Source organism: Scyliorhinus canicula, chromosome 20, assembly GCF_902713615.1.
Source record: "Scyliorhinus canicula chromosome 20, sScyCan1.1, whole genome shotgun sequence".
Lineage (NCBI taxonomy): Eukaryota > Metazoa > Chordata > Chondrichthyes > Carcharhiniformes > Scyliorhinidae > Scyliorhinus > Scyliorhinus canicula.
In genome coordinates, this window is record NC_052165.1 from 17,278,025 (window position 1) to 17,293,351 (window position 15,327).

General features: G+C 49.9%; 1 protein-coding gene across 2 annotated transcripts in view; it reads left to right on the forward strand.

Moving 5' to 3' along the window:
• LOC119954987 (small integral membrane protein 29-like) overlaps positions 1 to 15,327 on the forward strand; it is a 126,723-nt gene that overhangs the window by 44,925 nt on the left and 66,471 nt on the right. Inside the window, exon 2 of one of the 2 annotated variants that reach the window (XM_038780761.1) lies at positions 11,048 to 11,248. The exons of the other annotated variant lie outside the window; for it this stretch is intronic. The gene's annotated coding sequence lies outside the window, so the exon portion shown is untranslated. The remainder of the gene's footprint in view (positions 1 to 11,047; positions 11,249 to 15,327) is intronic. 2 annotated transcript variants of the gene reach the window in all.

The following is a 15,327-nucleotide window of genomic DNA, read 5'->3' on the forward strand; positions in this document are numbered from 1 at the left end:
GGTGGGGCCCCCGTGGCGATTCTCCGGCCCACGAAGGGCCGAAGTCCCGCCGCTGTCAGGCCTCTCCCGCCGACGTGGTTTATACCACCTCTGGTGCCAGCGGGAGCAGGCAGCCTGGCCCGCGATCGGGGCCCACCAATCGGTGGGCAGGCTTGTGCCGTGGGGGCACTCTTTTTCTTCCGCTGCTGCCACGGTCTCCACCATGGCGGAGGCGGAAGAGACCCCCTCCACCGCGCATGCGCCGGTGGTGACGTCAGTGGCCGCTGACGCTCCGGCGCATGCGCGGAATCACGCCGACCGGCGAAGGCCTTTCAGCCAGCCCTGATGCTGGTCGGTGGGGCGCCAAAGGCCGTTGGCGCCAGTCGGCGGAGCAGGAGCCACTCCGGCGCAGGCCTAGCCCCTAAATTGCTTTTGGGGAAGCCCGACGCCGGAGTGGTTCTTGCCACTCCAGTATGCCGGGACCCCCGCCCTGCCGGGTAGGGGAGAATCCCGGCCCTGATCTTCTCTCCCCACCCCACCAACAATTTTTGTTTAGTTTAAAGCCCGCTCTGCAGCACTATGCAATTTGCCAGGACTCTCGTCGCAGCATGATTCGGCTGAAGACCGTCCATCGGAGCAGCTCCCCCCTTCTCTGTACTAGTGCCAATGTCCCATGAATTTGAAACAATTGATTGATTGATTTATTGTCACATGTACCAAAGTACAGTGAAAACTATTTTCCTGCGACCAAGGGAATGTACACAGTACATACATAGTAGACAAAAAGAATAATCGACAGAGTACATTGACAAATGCGACATTGGCAAAATACTCAGGGAGTCCGGTAATAATTGCTTCATTGAGAATTTGGAGGCAGTTTCACCAACACTTCAGGTTGGGGGTAACCACAGATTTGAGCCAGGGAAGTGGGACTGAAATTTTCGGAAATGGGAGGAGATGGGGATTAAGACTCTAAAAGATTTGTTTCTTGGGGGCCTGTTTGCAGGACTGAAGGAGCTGGGAGCGAAGTATGGGTTGGAGCAGGGGGAAATGTTTAGATGCATGCAGGTTTGTGATTTTGCCAGGAAGGAGATATAGAGCTTCCCGGTGGAGCTGGCCTCCACATTGCTGGAGGAGGTGCTGACGACATTGGACTGGAGAAGGGGGTAGTGTCGGCAGTTTACGGGCCTATTTTGGAAGAGGAGAAGGCACCACTGGAAGGGATCAAAACAAAGTGGGAGGAAGATCTGGGAGAGGGTATGGAGGAGGGGTTCTGGCATGAGGTGCTCCGGAGAGTGAACACCTCCACCTCGCGCGCGAGGTTGGGGCTGATACACCTGAAGGTGGTATATAGAGCACACCTCACAAGGGCGAAGATGAGCCGGCTCTTTGAGAGGGTAGAAGATGTGTGAACGTTGCAGGGGAGGGGGTGGCCGCAAATCACATTCATATGTGTCCAAAGCTGGAGGGTTACTGAGAGGAGGTTTTTAGGATAATCTCTAAAGTGGTGCACGTGAAACTGTACCTGGGCCTTCGGGAGGCCATATTCGGGGTGTCGGACCAGCCGGGGTTGGAAAAGGGTGCGGGGACAGATGTTCGCCTCATTGATCGCCTGAAGGCGGATCCTGTTGGGATGGAGAGCAACCTCTCCAACCTGTGCCCTGGCGTGGCGGGGGGACCTGTTGGAATTCTTGACTCTTGAGAAGGTTAAGTTTGAACTGAGGGGAAGGATGGAGGGGTTCTACAATTCATGGGTGTTATTCATTATGCACTTTCAAGAACTGGTTAACATCAAACATTATTGTGGGGGGGGTGTTGGGAGGGTTGGGGGGAGGGGACTGTATGTTTTAATGGTGACTGTGGGTGATTCCTGATTCCCTTTTGTTATTTGTTTATGTTAACATGCGGGCAGTTGGTTGGGCATTGGTGGGGGGATGGGATTGTTGTTGATGATTAGGGGATTAACATTGCATTCGTTACTGCATATTGTTTTTTGTTGGTGGGTGCAAATATGGGAGACAATGTGAAAAAGGAGAAGAATAAAAATATATTTAAAAAAATACTACATTGGCAAATATTGATTGGTTACAGTGCGGAACAAGGGCCAAACAGAGCAAATACATGAGCAAGAGCAGCATATGGTTTTGTGAATTGTGTTCTTAGAGGGAACAAATCAGTCCGAGGGAAAGTTGTTGAGGTGTCTAGTAGCTGTGGGGAAGAAGCTGTTCCTATGTTTGGATGTGTGTCTGAAGACAGACTTCTGTATCTTCTACTTGATGGAAGGGTCTGGAAGGTGGCAAAGCCAGGTGGGAGGGGTTTCTGACAATGCTGTCTGCCTTCCTGAGGCAGCGGGAGGTGTAGACAGAATCAATGTGTGGGTGGCAAGCTTGTGTGATGCGTTCGGATGTGTTCACCACACTCTGCAGTTTCTTGCGACCTTGGGCTGAGCAGTTGCCATACCAAGCTGGGAAGCAGCCGGATAGGATGCTCTCACAGGATCAATTCCTCCCACAGTAACATTTGACCAACTCATTTACCTCTTGAATCTTACTGACCCTGTGCCAATTCGCTTGTGGCTCAGGTAGTAATGTGGAGATTATTACCTTTTTGGTTCTGCTTTTTAATTTAGCCCATAGCTACTCATATGCCTTTAGCAGAACCTCTATCCTTGTTCTACCTATGTCGTTGGTACTTACGTAGACCACGACAACTGGATCTTTGTCCTCCCACTCCATGTTACTCTGCAGCCCAGGTGAGATATCCCAAACCCAAGCACTAGACAGGCAACACAACCTTCAGGAACCTTGATCCTGGTCACAGGGAACAGTGTCTATGCCCCTAACTATACTATTTTTAAATCTCTGCTCTGACTCTCAACTCCTGCTCTTTTTAAATCTCTGCTCTGACTCTCAGCTCCTGCTTTTTTAAAATCTCCACTCTGACTCTCAGCTCCCGCTCTTTTTAAATCTCTGCCCTGACTCTCCGCTTCCGCACTTTTAAATCTCTGCTGACTTTCAGCTCCCGCTCTTTTAAAATCTCCGCTCTAATTCTCGTCCCCTGCTCTGTTAGATCACTGTGCTGATTCTCAGCTGTCGCTATTTTTAAATCTCCGTTCTGATTCTCAACTCCCGTTCTTTCTAACCTTCGCTTTGCCTCTCGGATTCCGCTCTTTTAAAATCTCTGTTCTGACTCTCAGCTCCCACTCTTTTTAAATCTCCGCTCTGACTCTCAGCTCCCACTCTTAATAAATCTCCACTCTGACTCTCAGCTTCCGCTCTTCTTAAATCTCTGCTCCCGCTCTTTTTAAATCTCTGCTCCCACACTTTTTAAATCTCCACTCTGACTCTCAACAGGGCTAGAGGGAAAAGGCAGGGGAATGACACCATGATGTTGGTTTGGAGAGCCTTTGTAGACATGATAGGCCAAACGACCTACTTCTGCGCCGTAACATTTCCTGTGATCCTATGACTAAAATCTGACAAATTCCCAGGACCTGGTGGCCTGGGCATTAAGGTTAGAAAAGAGATATCTGCAGAGATAGTGGATGCGCTAGCTAGGATTTTCCAAACTTTCTTCAATTCCAGAATGGTCCCATGAGATTGGAAGTTGGCAAATGTAACACTGCTTTTCAAGAAAAGGGAGAGAGAGAAAAGAGTGAACTACATGCCAGTTAATGTAACATCAATTGTTGGGAAAATGCTGGAATCTATTATTACAAACGTCAATGCACTTAGATTAGAACAATTTTACAAAAGGGAAATCCTGTTTGACAAATTAATTTGAGATTTTTGAGTATGTACAGTCTATATAGGGGCACCAGTAGATGTAGAGGGCGCGATTCTCTGAGCCCATGCCGGGTCAGGGAATCGCATGGGGGGGGGGGGCGCGAATCCCACCACGCCGCTCCAACGCTGGAGATTCTCCGCGCTCGACGGACTGAGTCCCGCTGGCGTCGTTCGTGTGTGGTCCTACCCAGCGGGACCTTGGCGTCCTGGCTGAGGGGGCCGTCCTGGTTGGGGGGTCGGGGAGGAGTCGACTTCGGGGGGGGGGTCCTCCACAGTGGCCTGGCTCGCGATCAGGGGCTACCGATCGGCGGGTGCGCTCATTCCGGGCGGGGGTCTATGTTCCTCCGCACTGGGTCCCTGTAGGGCTCCGCCATGTTGCCCAGGGGCTGGCGCGGAGACGCCTGTGGCGCGCATGCGCAGACCCGCCCCGGCAGTGCAGGGCCGGCCTTCGGCCACGCCTAGAGTACTATGCACATTTAATAAGGCTATACAGTAAAATGAAGGTTCATTAAATTGGTTCCTGGGACAAAAAGGTTGTCCTATAATGAGAGGCTGAGTAAATTATGCTTATATGCTCTGGAATGGAGGGCGGCATGGTGGCGCAGTGGTTGGCACTGCTGCCTCACGGCACTGAGGACCCGGGTTCGATCCGGGTCACTGTCTGTGTGGAATTTGCACATTCTCTCCTTGACTGTGTGGGTCTCACCCCCACAACCCAAATATGTGCAGGGTAGGTGGGTTGGCCAGGCTAAATTGCCCCTTAATAGTAAAAAAAATTGGGTACTTTAAATTTATTAAAAAATCAAATTGCAGATAGAGCCTGAACTTTGTGTTTCTCATGGTTCAGGTAATCATTGCATAAATTTATCAAGCCATTAGGGCTTGTTTTTGTTTGCCATTTAGATAGAATTATCATGTATTAAATTCTTAATAAAACGTTAAAGTCATCATAACATTTAGAAGTCACGCGTCACTAATTATGTAGGACTGAAGGACACCTAGTATAAAGTGTTACTAATATTACCAGTCAAGTAGCTAGGACAGTAGCCCCTTAACTGTCATTTACTCAGTTAAGGCTTGAAGCAGTACCCTTGAGAATTTTGTCCGTCATGATATTCTCACAGAGGACTTCCGGTTGCGGCTATGCGGAGCTAAGCCGCACGTTCGGCAGCTCCCACTATTTAGGGACTTTTGGGCCGTTTCGAGGGCCCCAAACGGCGCTGTTTCTACGCATCCCGGTGGGGGAAGGTGCCTGGAAGAACTTGCCCCACACTATATGGTGAAAAAGGCTGCAGTAACGCCCCCAAAAAAACGGGAGAAGAAAAACAAAATGGCGGCCGGCGCTCCCGTTATTTAAGGACTTTTGGGCCGTTTTGAGGGCCCCAAACGGCGCTGTTGCTACGTATCCCGGTGGGGGAAGATGCCTGGAAGAACTTGCCCCACACAATATGGTGAAAAAGGCTGCAGTAACTCCCCCAAATAAACGGGGGAAGAAAAACAAAATGGCGGCCGGCGCAACACCCGAGGACTGGTGGAAGTGGGCGCAGGAGCAACAGGCCTCGCTCCTACGTTGTTTTGCTGAGCTGAAGGCTAAGCTGCTGGACTCCATGAATGCAACTACGACCAAGCTGCTTGGGACCCAGGCGGCACAGGAGGAGTCTATTCGGGAGTTGCAGCGGCAGGCCGTTGAAAGAGAGGAGGAGGCCGTGGTCCTCGTTGGGAAAGTGGAGTTGCACGAGGCACTTCATAAAAAGTGGCAGGACCGCTTGGAGGAGCTGGACATTCGCACAAGGCGAAAGAATCTGAGGATCCTGGGCCTGGCGGAGGGGCTGGAGGGGTCGGATCTCCCGGCGTATGTGACCACGATGTTGAGCTCGTTGATGGGAGCGGGGTCCTTCCATTTGCCCCTGGAGCTCGAGGGAGCGCACAGAGTGATGGCCAGGAGGCCCAAGGCAGGTGAGCCCCCGAGGGCGGTGCTGGTGCGGTTCCACCGATTCAGTGACCGGGAGTGTGTGCTGCGCTGGGCCAAGAAAGAGAGGAGCAGTAAATGGGAGAATTCGGTAGTGAGGATCTACCAGGACTGGAGTACGGAGTTCGCTAAGTGGCGGGCCGGGTTCAACCGGACGAAGGCGGTGCTTCATGCTAAGCAGGTCAGGTTTGGAATGCTGCAGCCTGCGCGCCTGTGGGTGACATACAAGGACCGGCACCATTACTTCGAGTCCCCGGAGGAGGCGTGGGCCTTTGTACAGGCGGAGAAGCTGGACTCGAACTAGGGCCTGGGGACATACTTTGGTCGGCGTTGTTTCCGCTGTGGCTGTTTTGTTCCAACTGTTTCAACTTTTTCAACTTCGACATGTGTGTTATGTATGCTGGTTTTCAGTTTGCTCTGGTTACGGGTGGGTTTGTTTGTTGGGCATGGTTGTGGGTTAGGTGGGGAGTGTTGGGGGTTTATGTTCTATATGTTCTCTTCTGTACGGGGCTGGGGATTGAGGGGAAACTGGATTTTGGGGAACTGCGTCAGAAGGGTGGGGTGTGGCAGTGTGAAAGCGCGGGCTCTCCTCTGGTTTCCCGCGCTGCGGGGCAGGGGGTGGAGCTTGCGGTGGGGGCGGGGCCTCTACGGGTCTTTTTTTCCCACGCTGCAGCAATGCCAAGGAGGTGTGGCAAGAGGGGATGACCCCAAGCCGGGAGGGGATAGGTTTTGGCGGGAGCTGCCGGGGTCAGCAGAAGTCAGCTGACTCACGGAAGTACCATGGAGGGTGCGTCGCGGCTAGGAGGGGTCCTAGCCTGGGGGGGGGGGGGGGGGGGGGGTGGATACCGGGTTGCTGCTGGAACGACTAGGAAGGAGCCGATGGGGGCCGGGGGGGAAGAGGAGAGGCGCTATCGCCATGGGGAACGGGTCGAGCGGTGTGTGCTGGCCTGGGGCGAACATCTGCCAAGCTATGGCTAGTCGGAGGGGGAGGGGGGCGGGTTGCCCTCTGATCCGGCTGATTACCTGGAACGTGAGGGGGCTGAACGGGCCGGTTAAGAGAACCAGGGTGTTCTCCCATCTAAGGGGGTTGAAGGCGGATGTGGCTATGCTCCAGGAGACCCACCTGAAGGTGGCGGACCAGGTCCATCTGAGGAAGGGGTGGGTGGGGCAGGTTTATCATTCAGGATTGGACGCGAAGAACCGGGGGGTGGCGAATCTAGTGGGGAAGAGGGTGGCGTTTGAGGCGGCCGAGGTGGTGTCGGACAAGGAGGGCAGATATATCATGGTGAGGGGTAGGCTGCAGGGAGAGAAGGTGGTGCTGGTGAACGTATATGCCCCGAATTGGGATGATGCTGGCTTCATGAGGCGATTGTTGGGCCGCATCCCGGACCTGGAGGCAGGGGCCTGATCATGGGGGGATATTTTAACACAGTGCTGGATCGGTCCAGTTCAAGGACGGGTAGGAGACCGGCGGCGGCCAAAGTGCTGAGGGGATACATGGACCAGATGGGAGGGGTGGATCCCTGGAGGTTTGGGAGACCGAGAGCGCGGGAGTATTCCTTTTTCTCTCACGTCCATAGGGTTTATTCCCGGATAGACTTTTTTGTCCTGAGCAGGGGATTGATCCCGAGGGTGCAGGATGCCGAGTATTCGGCCATAGCGATTTCGGACCATGCCCCGCACTGGGTTGATCTGGAGATGGGGGAGGCACGGGACCAGCGCCCGCTCTGGCGCCTGGATGTGGAGATGCTGGCGGAGGAGGAGGTGTGTAAGAGGGTTCGGAGAAGCATTGAGGGGTATCTGGATACCAATGGTACGGGGGAGGTCCAGGTGTGGATGGTCTGGGAGGCTCTGAAAGCAGTGATCCAGGGGGAGCTGATCTCCATCCGGGCCCACAGGGAAAGGAGGGAGAGGAAGGAGAGGGAGAGATTGGTGGGAGAGCTTCTGGAGGTGGACAGGAGATATGCGGAGGCACCGGAGGAAGGGTTGCTGGGAGAACGGCGCAGGTTGCAGGCCAATTTTGACTTATTGACCACCAGAAAGGCGGAGACACAGTGGAGGAGGGCGCAGGGCGCGGTATATGAGTATGGAGAGAAGGCGAGCAGGATGTTGGCGCATCAGCTCCGTAGGCGAGATGCGGCTAGGGAAATTGGGGGAGTGAAGGATGGGGGTGGAAATGTAGTGCAGAAGGGGACAGAAGTAAACGGGGTCTTTAGGGACTTTTACGAGGGATTGTACCGGTCGGAACCTCCGAGGGGGAGAGAGGGGATGGAGAGCTTCATGAACAGGCTATGTTTCCCAAGGGTTCAAGAGAGGCTGGTAGAGGGGCTGGGGGCGCCGATAGAGTTGGAGGAGCTAGTCAGGGGGATCGGGCAAATGCAGTCAGGTAAGGCCCCGGGGTCGGACGGGTTCCCGGCAGAATTTTACAAAAAATATGCTGACCTGGTGGGTCCCCTGCTGGTGCGAACTTTCAATGAGGCGTGGGAGGGGGGGGCACTGATCTCTTTGATCCTGAAACGGGATAAGGACCCCTTGCAGTGCGGATCATATAGGCCTATCTCGCTCCTTAACGTAGACGCTAAGTTGCTGGCGAAGATCCTGGCTACCAGGATAGAGGATTGTGTGCCAGAGGTAATTCATGAAGATCAGACAGGATTTGTCAAGCGGCGGCAGCTCAACACGAATGTGCGGAGACTGCTCAATGTTATCATGATGCCGGCAGTGGAGGGGGAGGCGGAGATAGTGGTGGCGCTGGATGCAGAGAAAGCGTTTGATAGAGTTGAGTGGGGGTACTTGTGGGAGGTGCTGGAGAGGTTTGGATTTGGGGAGGGATTCATCAAATGGGTGAGGCTGCTTTACGCAGCGCCGATGGCGAGTGTAGTCACAAATGGAAGGAGATCGGAGTATTTTAGGCTTTATCGTGGGACTAGGCAGGGGTGTCCCCTGTCCCCCCTGCTCTTTGCACTGGCGATTGAACCGCTGGCCATGGCTTTGAGGGAGTCAGGGAAGTGGAGGGGTCTAGTGCGGGGTGGGGAGGAGCACCGGGTATCGCTGTATGCGGACGACCTGCTGTTATATGTGGCGGACCCAGAGGGGGAATGCCGGGGGTGATGGAGCTGTTAGCGGAATTTGGGGGCTTCTCGGGCTATAAGCTGAACTTAGGAAAGAGCGAGGTATTTGTAGTGAACCCGGGAGATCAGGAGGAGGGAATGGGGAGGCTCCCCTTCAGGAGGGCAGTGAAGAGTTTCAGGTACCTGGGGGTGCAGGTGGCCAGGAGTTGAGGGCTCTTCATAAGCTTAACTTCACCAGACTAGTGGAACAGATGGAGGAGGAATTTAAAAGGTGGGACATGGTGCCGCTATCGCTGGCGGGCAGAGTGCAATCCGTCAAAATGACGGTTCTCCCGAGGTTCTTGTTCCTCTTCCAGTGCTTGCCCATCTTTATCCCTGGGAAGGTTAAATTCGCCCTGAGAGGATCGGTGCAAGGGTTCTTTAAACGGTGGCAACCTTTCCTCGACTTTCTGGCTCAACGATAGGATACTGGGACAGTAGCAGCAGCAACCCGGGGGGGGGGGGAGAACGTTGATTATGTTTGTTTATTTTATTTACATTTGATTTATTTAATTTTAATTTATGGTTAAGTTCTCTTGTTGGGGGGGGTGGGGGGAGTGTGATACATGTGATGTTACGGTATGGGGGGAATTGTGGGTGTTATGGGGCTGTTAGTTGCATATTACTGCTTGTTGCTATACTTGTTATATTTTTATATTTTCTGTAAAAAATTCCAATAAAAATTATTTTAAAAAAGAAATGATATTCTCACAGAGAATTGTCAAGGCAAAATGGAATTGTCCATACATCGTTATAAAGAATTTGCTGATAAACTAATTGTCTGTCTTTGGCTCCTTTTTCAATCAGGAGGTGTGGTTGAATTATGGGTGAAGTTGTGTGCGCTCACAGTTATACTTTATTTTGTCTTCCTTTGAAGATAGTCTAGGATAGCAGGATTCAATGTCCAGAACTACTGTGTAACTATCAGTTAAGTGTGGAAAACTCCAGTGTCTTTTAGCTCATGAGTTTAACAATTTTTAAGAAAATATGCTGCGAAGTACTGTGTCACAAATTATATTTCATTAAAATTAGAAACTAGAATAAATATAAAACAATATTAATTGCACAAGAATATTAATAGTTTTCAATATGTTTGAATTGTTATTGCTTTTAACAGGTAAAATAGAATCTCCTTCCTTTGTATCACATATTTGAACACATATTCCATTGGTGGTTCAGAAAGCTTATACAATAAGAAGCTGTGTTAGACGAGGAATATTCCTTGTCTGTGCTGAATTAGCTGATCTCACCCTAGGTGGTGGGAGGATAATCTGATTGCTCAAATTGCCTCTTAGTTAGACAGAGAAAATTGATCCAAACACCCCTTCATGGTCATTATCAATTGATCTTTGCTGGAAATACACGTGGATAGTCATCAGACAAGAACAAAATCCAGTTCAGTTGTCATGCCTGTATGGTAAAATAGCTCGCTGACAATGAATAATGGACACTTGCATAACATAACATGGGTGGCAGAGGCTGTGGAACTGGAACGCAGCAAGGAATTGATGCCTTGGGTACATGGAGAAAATTGGCATAGAAGTAATAGAGAAATGTTGGGGAAAAATCATTGTAATCCAAATTCCAATAAAAGTTCTATTTTAAAAATATTTGTAACTGTAACTTCAAAGGCTGGAATGTTATGCACTATTTGAGTTAGTGGTTTGTATTTGAAAGTACTGAAGTCCCTATTATAACTTGTTAGACAACTGCTCTTGGAGGTGGCATACTTCATCAAAATAATTGTCAAATGGATGAAATAATTCTTGTCAGCCTAACTACTGATACTGAAGCAATTTCACTACCGGTTCCATGTATGGATCAATGATACACTGGATTAGAACAATAACAAACACAGAAAAATGACAGAGATATATTACAGGAAGGCCACTGCCTGTAGAGAGAAAAGACAGGCAAATGTTCCAGCATTATTCAGCACCTTCAACATCGGGTAAAAATGAGAATCTGAACTTTTTTCAAATTTCTGGAACTGCCAGGCAATACTGGATAAAAAAATTGAGGAAGCAGTTCCTTAATACAACAAAGGAAATATCAAAACAAGGGGAACAAAGGACTGGAAAGGACCATTGAGGTTTATTGTTCTTTAACGAACACCTCTCAAGACTGGCTTTCTGCAGCTAATGGTTATATCCGTGTAAACCTGATGGATATTTATGGACTTGTTTTTTATTTCGTTCTTCCAGCTGTCCCCATTGCAACATGTCTCAATCACGATGTCGCAGATGAGCATCTCCATAACTCTCCTCTGGAATCTCTCTAGCTGCTGAAGTACATTTCAGTAGTGACGTTGTGGTAAAGATGAGCATCTCTGTAATGTTACAGCCAGCATGTGCGTGAATGGAATGTTGGGCTTTCACAGTGCACCTGTTTTCATCTAAATGTGGGTGAGTGGCTCAGCTAGATCTTACTCAGTCCAACTAGACAACAAGGTAAATGCAGTTTTAGAATGGCTGGACTCTGCTAGATAATGAATAATAAAATGTCAAACGGACCCTGATGTGTTGGGTAAGCTGAGTCTGCGAGGACTGCGTTTACTGCAGCAGTGAGAGATACAGGCTTCCAACACTTGAAGGAATGCAACTCTATTTTATTGAACTCTTAACTATTATACATACTTTAACTGTGGGTTGACACTATGCTGAGTTGACTGGAGACCTGAGGCTAACCTGACCAGACTATCTTGCTACCACATGGTGGATGTTCTAGTTGTTGCTCACAGGCTCTGACTGTCTCAGAGGCTGCACCCTGAGAGAGCGGGAAAACTAGTGCCCTCTGGCTTTATAGTGGCCGTGTCCTGTCTGGTGATTGGCTGCTGTGTTCTGTGTGTTCATTGGTCATCCTGTGTGTCAATCAATGCCTGTCTGTGCACCATCATATACTTGTGTGTATATTATGACAGACCCCTGCTGATTTAGAATAGATAGAGTAGCATTTCCAAAGTTGAAATGGCATTGCTGATGTACAATTTAAATGACACAATTAATTTCCTATTTAAAAATGCATTAACTGCAGAAAGAAGTGGGACAGACAGCACCAGAAAAGAAATGGTAAGGCAATCGGGTAGGGTCACAGTAACAGCGAATGTAATGAGGTCTAAATTAGGCTTTCTGTGAATGCATTGAACACATGGAGTGTGGTAAATAAGGTTGGTGAGCTGCAGGTGTAGGTAGCCACATGGGAATATGATGTCAAGACAATAACAGGGTCCTGGCTCAAAAAAGAACAGCACTGGGTACTACATATTCTTGGATACAAAATGTTCAGGAAAGATAGGGAAGGAAAGAAAGGAGGAGGGGTGGCAGTATTGATTCAGGAGAATATTCGAGTGCTGGAGACCAAGAGGACATCCTAGAGGGACCAAAGATGGAATCAATTTCATTAGAGCTAAGAAAAATTGAGGCGCCATTATACTATTAGGTCTATTTTATAGAATAGTGGGACAGAGGAACCATTACAGAGAAGTGCAAAATGAGAGTAGTTATAATGGGATTTTAATTAAGTCAATATAGACTGGGGTAGTAGTACTATAAAGGGCGAAGTGGGAGAAGTTTTTCTGAACTGTAGCGTGTTCAGAAGAATCTTCATGATCATTTATGTTTCTGGCACATTGAGGAAGGAGGTGTTGCTGAATCTGGTTCTGGGGACTGAAGGATCTGTCAGTAAAGGAGAATTTAGGGGACAGTGATCAAGGTATCATAAGGTTTAGGTTAGCAATGGAAAAGGACAAGGAGCAATTCAGAGTGAAAATAATTGGAGGAGGGTCAATTTCAAGGGGTGAGGAAGGATCTGGCCCCAGGTACAATGGAATCAAGGATTGGCAGGCAAAACAGTAGGAGCGCCAGGAAACCGGGTTTGATTCCAACCTTGGGTGACTGTCTGTGAGGAGCTTGTGCATTCTCCCTGTGGCTCCGTGGGTTTCCTCCAGGTTCTCTGGTTCCCTCCCACAGCCCAAAGATGTGCAGGTTAGGTGGACTGGTCATGCTAAATTGTCCCTTAGTGTCCAAAGGTTGGGTGGGGTTACAGGGATGGAGCAGGAGTGGACCTGAGTAGGGTGCTCTTTCGGAGGGTCAGTGCAGACCCGTTGGGCTGAATGGCCTCCTGCACTGCAGGGATTCTGTAATTCTGTCAAAGGCATAATTAATTAGATTTGACGGCAGAATTGCTTATATAGGAATGGGGACATAATGAAGCAATTCTCTGAGCTCTCAGTTTTTGCTACTTTGCAGAGGTGGATTCTGAGATCAGTGGGGACACTGGGGCAACTGCCATGCATCAGAATTGTCTCTGCAGTGGGCAGCACGGTGGTGCAGGGGTAGCACTGCAGCTTCACGGCGCCGAGGTCCCAGGTTCGATCCCGGCTCTGGGTCACTGTCTGTGTGGAGTTTTCACATTCTCCCCGTGTTTCCGTGGGTTTCTCCCCCACAACCCAAAGATGTGCAGGGTAGATGGATTGAACACGATAAATTTCCCCTTAATTGGAAAAAATTAATTGGGTACTCTAAATTTATTTTAAAAAAGAATTGTCTGTGCAGTTACTCAAAATTTGCAAATGTTGTTTTTCCTGCCTTTCATGACCTCATGATGTGTCAAAGTACTTTACAGCCAATTAAATACTTTTACTGTCGTCACTCTTGTAATGCAGGAAATACCATGCCAATTTGCACATAGCAAGGTCACCACAAACAGCATTAAATGACGTGGCTGACAGATAAATATTTGTTAGGTTACCAGGGAGAACGTTCCTGGCCTTTAGACCATGCCATGGAATCATCCAAGTGTCTCAGTGCTCGCAGGTCACCCCTGGATCACCCCCTGGATCGTGTGTGCCCTTAAAGGGGGCAACCCCAGCCCCTGCCTGTCCGACCACTGATAACTCCCACTGACCGCTGAAGCCTCTGGCCGCACGGCTGAATGATATTGCTAATAGGGAATTGGTAGTCGTAGTTAAGTGAGCACTTCACAGGGCAGCACGGTGGCACAGTGGTTAGCACTGGGACTACGGCACTGAGGACCCGGGTTCGAATCCCGGCCCTGGGTCACTGTCCATGTGGAGTTTGCAAATTCTCCCCGTGTCTGCGTGGGTTTCACCCCCACACCCAAAGATGTGCAGGCTAGGTGGATTGGCCCTTAATTGGGGGGAAAAAAAAAATTGGGTCTGCTAAATTTATTTTTTCAAAAGTGAGCACTTCACATCTCCCAAGTGGATTCCCGTTGGTATGTGTAGCATGTGGGAGTTATTGACTAGCATCCCAATCAGACCCTGAAGCCTGGACACTGTGCCTGAACACTGCAGGAAGCAACACCACAGACATAGAGCCAACATCGGAACACCCAGGAGCTGAGCCCCAGAGAGTGTGGTGTGCATCGGGGAGGGGACAAGTGCCCGGCTCAGGTAATGTTACGTGCGGGTCTGGGGTACAGGGTTTGAGGTCCAGTGGCCTCCCGCTGCACTGGACCTGGAGGGGCTGGAGGATTTGCCCAGGAGGACCTGCAGGACCAGCTGGAGGATGGAGGACAGGTGCGAGGGTCTGGCAAGCCTGGGGGGCTAGGGAGGCCCTCACTGAGGTGGCGCTGTCAATGGGTCACTGTCGGAGGCAGGGGATAATGATTACCCACTGAGTACTGGTGCTCCTCAATGTATGACGCAGTCTGACTCCTGCCTGTCTGGTGAGTGCTCGCTCATACCCACAAAATGCTGTACATATGTGTCCCCAACTGCCCCTAGCCCCGGATGGTGCCGACTCCCCTTCCCCGCCTCTCCCAATCTTCGCCTGACCCCCTCCCTCCCCCTCTTCCCCAACGCCTTCCCTCTCAGAAAGGTCCACCTTGTTAATGTGAACAGTTGACGACATCATTCTTTTTTTTTATTAACATACCATACACAACATATGTCCATGACAAATCATATGGTACCTTCAATTTCACACAAGTTTCAAAAGGCCACAAGGTACAATTAATTTCTGCACACGGAAAACGACATCATTCTTGATGGCAAACCAATTCCTTATCCTGGACTGACCCTCGGGTTTTCCTCTCCAGAAGAAGGTGTAACCACCACCATCTTTCTTCAGCTGCTTTCGTCTGCTCTTCGGGTTTCTTGCAGGGCCGTCAATGTGGAAGTGCCTGAGTTCACGGACAATAAGGACAGTTTTCTGTTCCGGTCGATTGTTTTACTTTGCTCATTATCTTCTGAAATTTACTTTGATTTTCGGACCGGAATTTGACAAGCCTGCAGGATGTGGTTTTCCAGCCAGGTGGATGCAACAAACTATTTTTAGGGTATCTTTTATAGCCCTTTGCTTATACCAGGTGAGCAGAGTGGATCCTGAAGAGGGCTGCTCAGTCATGAAGAAAGCTGCCAAATCCCCCTCCTGTTCCTATACGAAGAGCGATACGACTGTATCAAACTACACCATGTAAGTGCTGATCCGAAGATAGGGGTGGGATTCTCCGACCCCCCCGC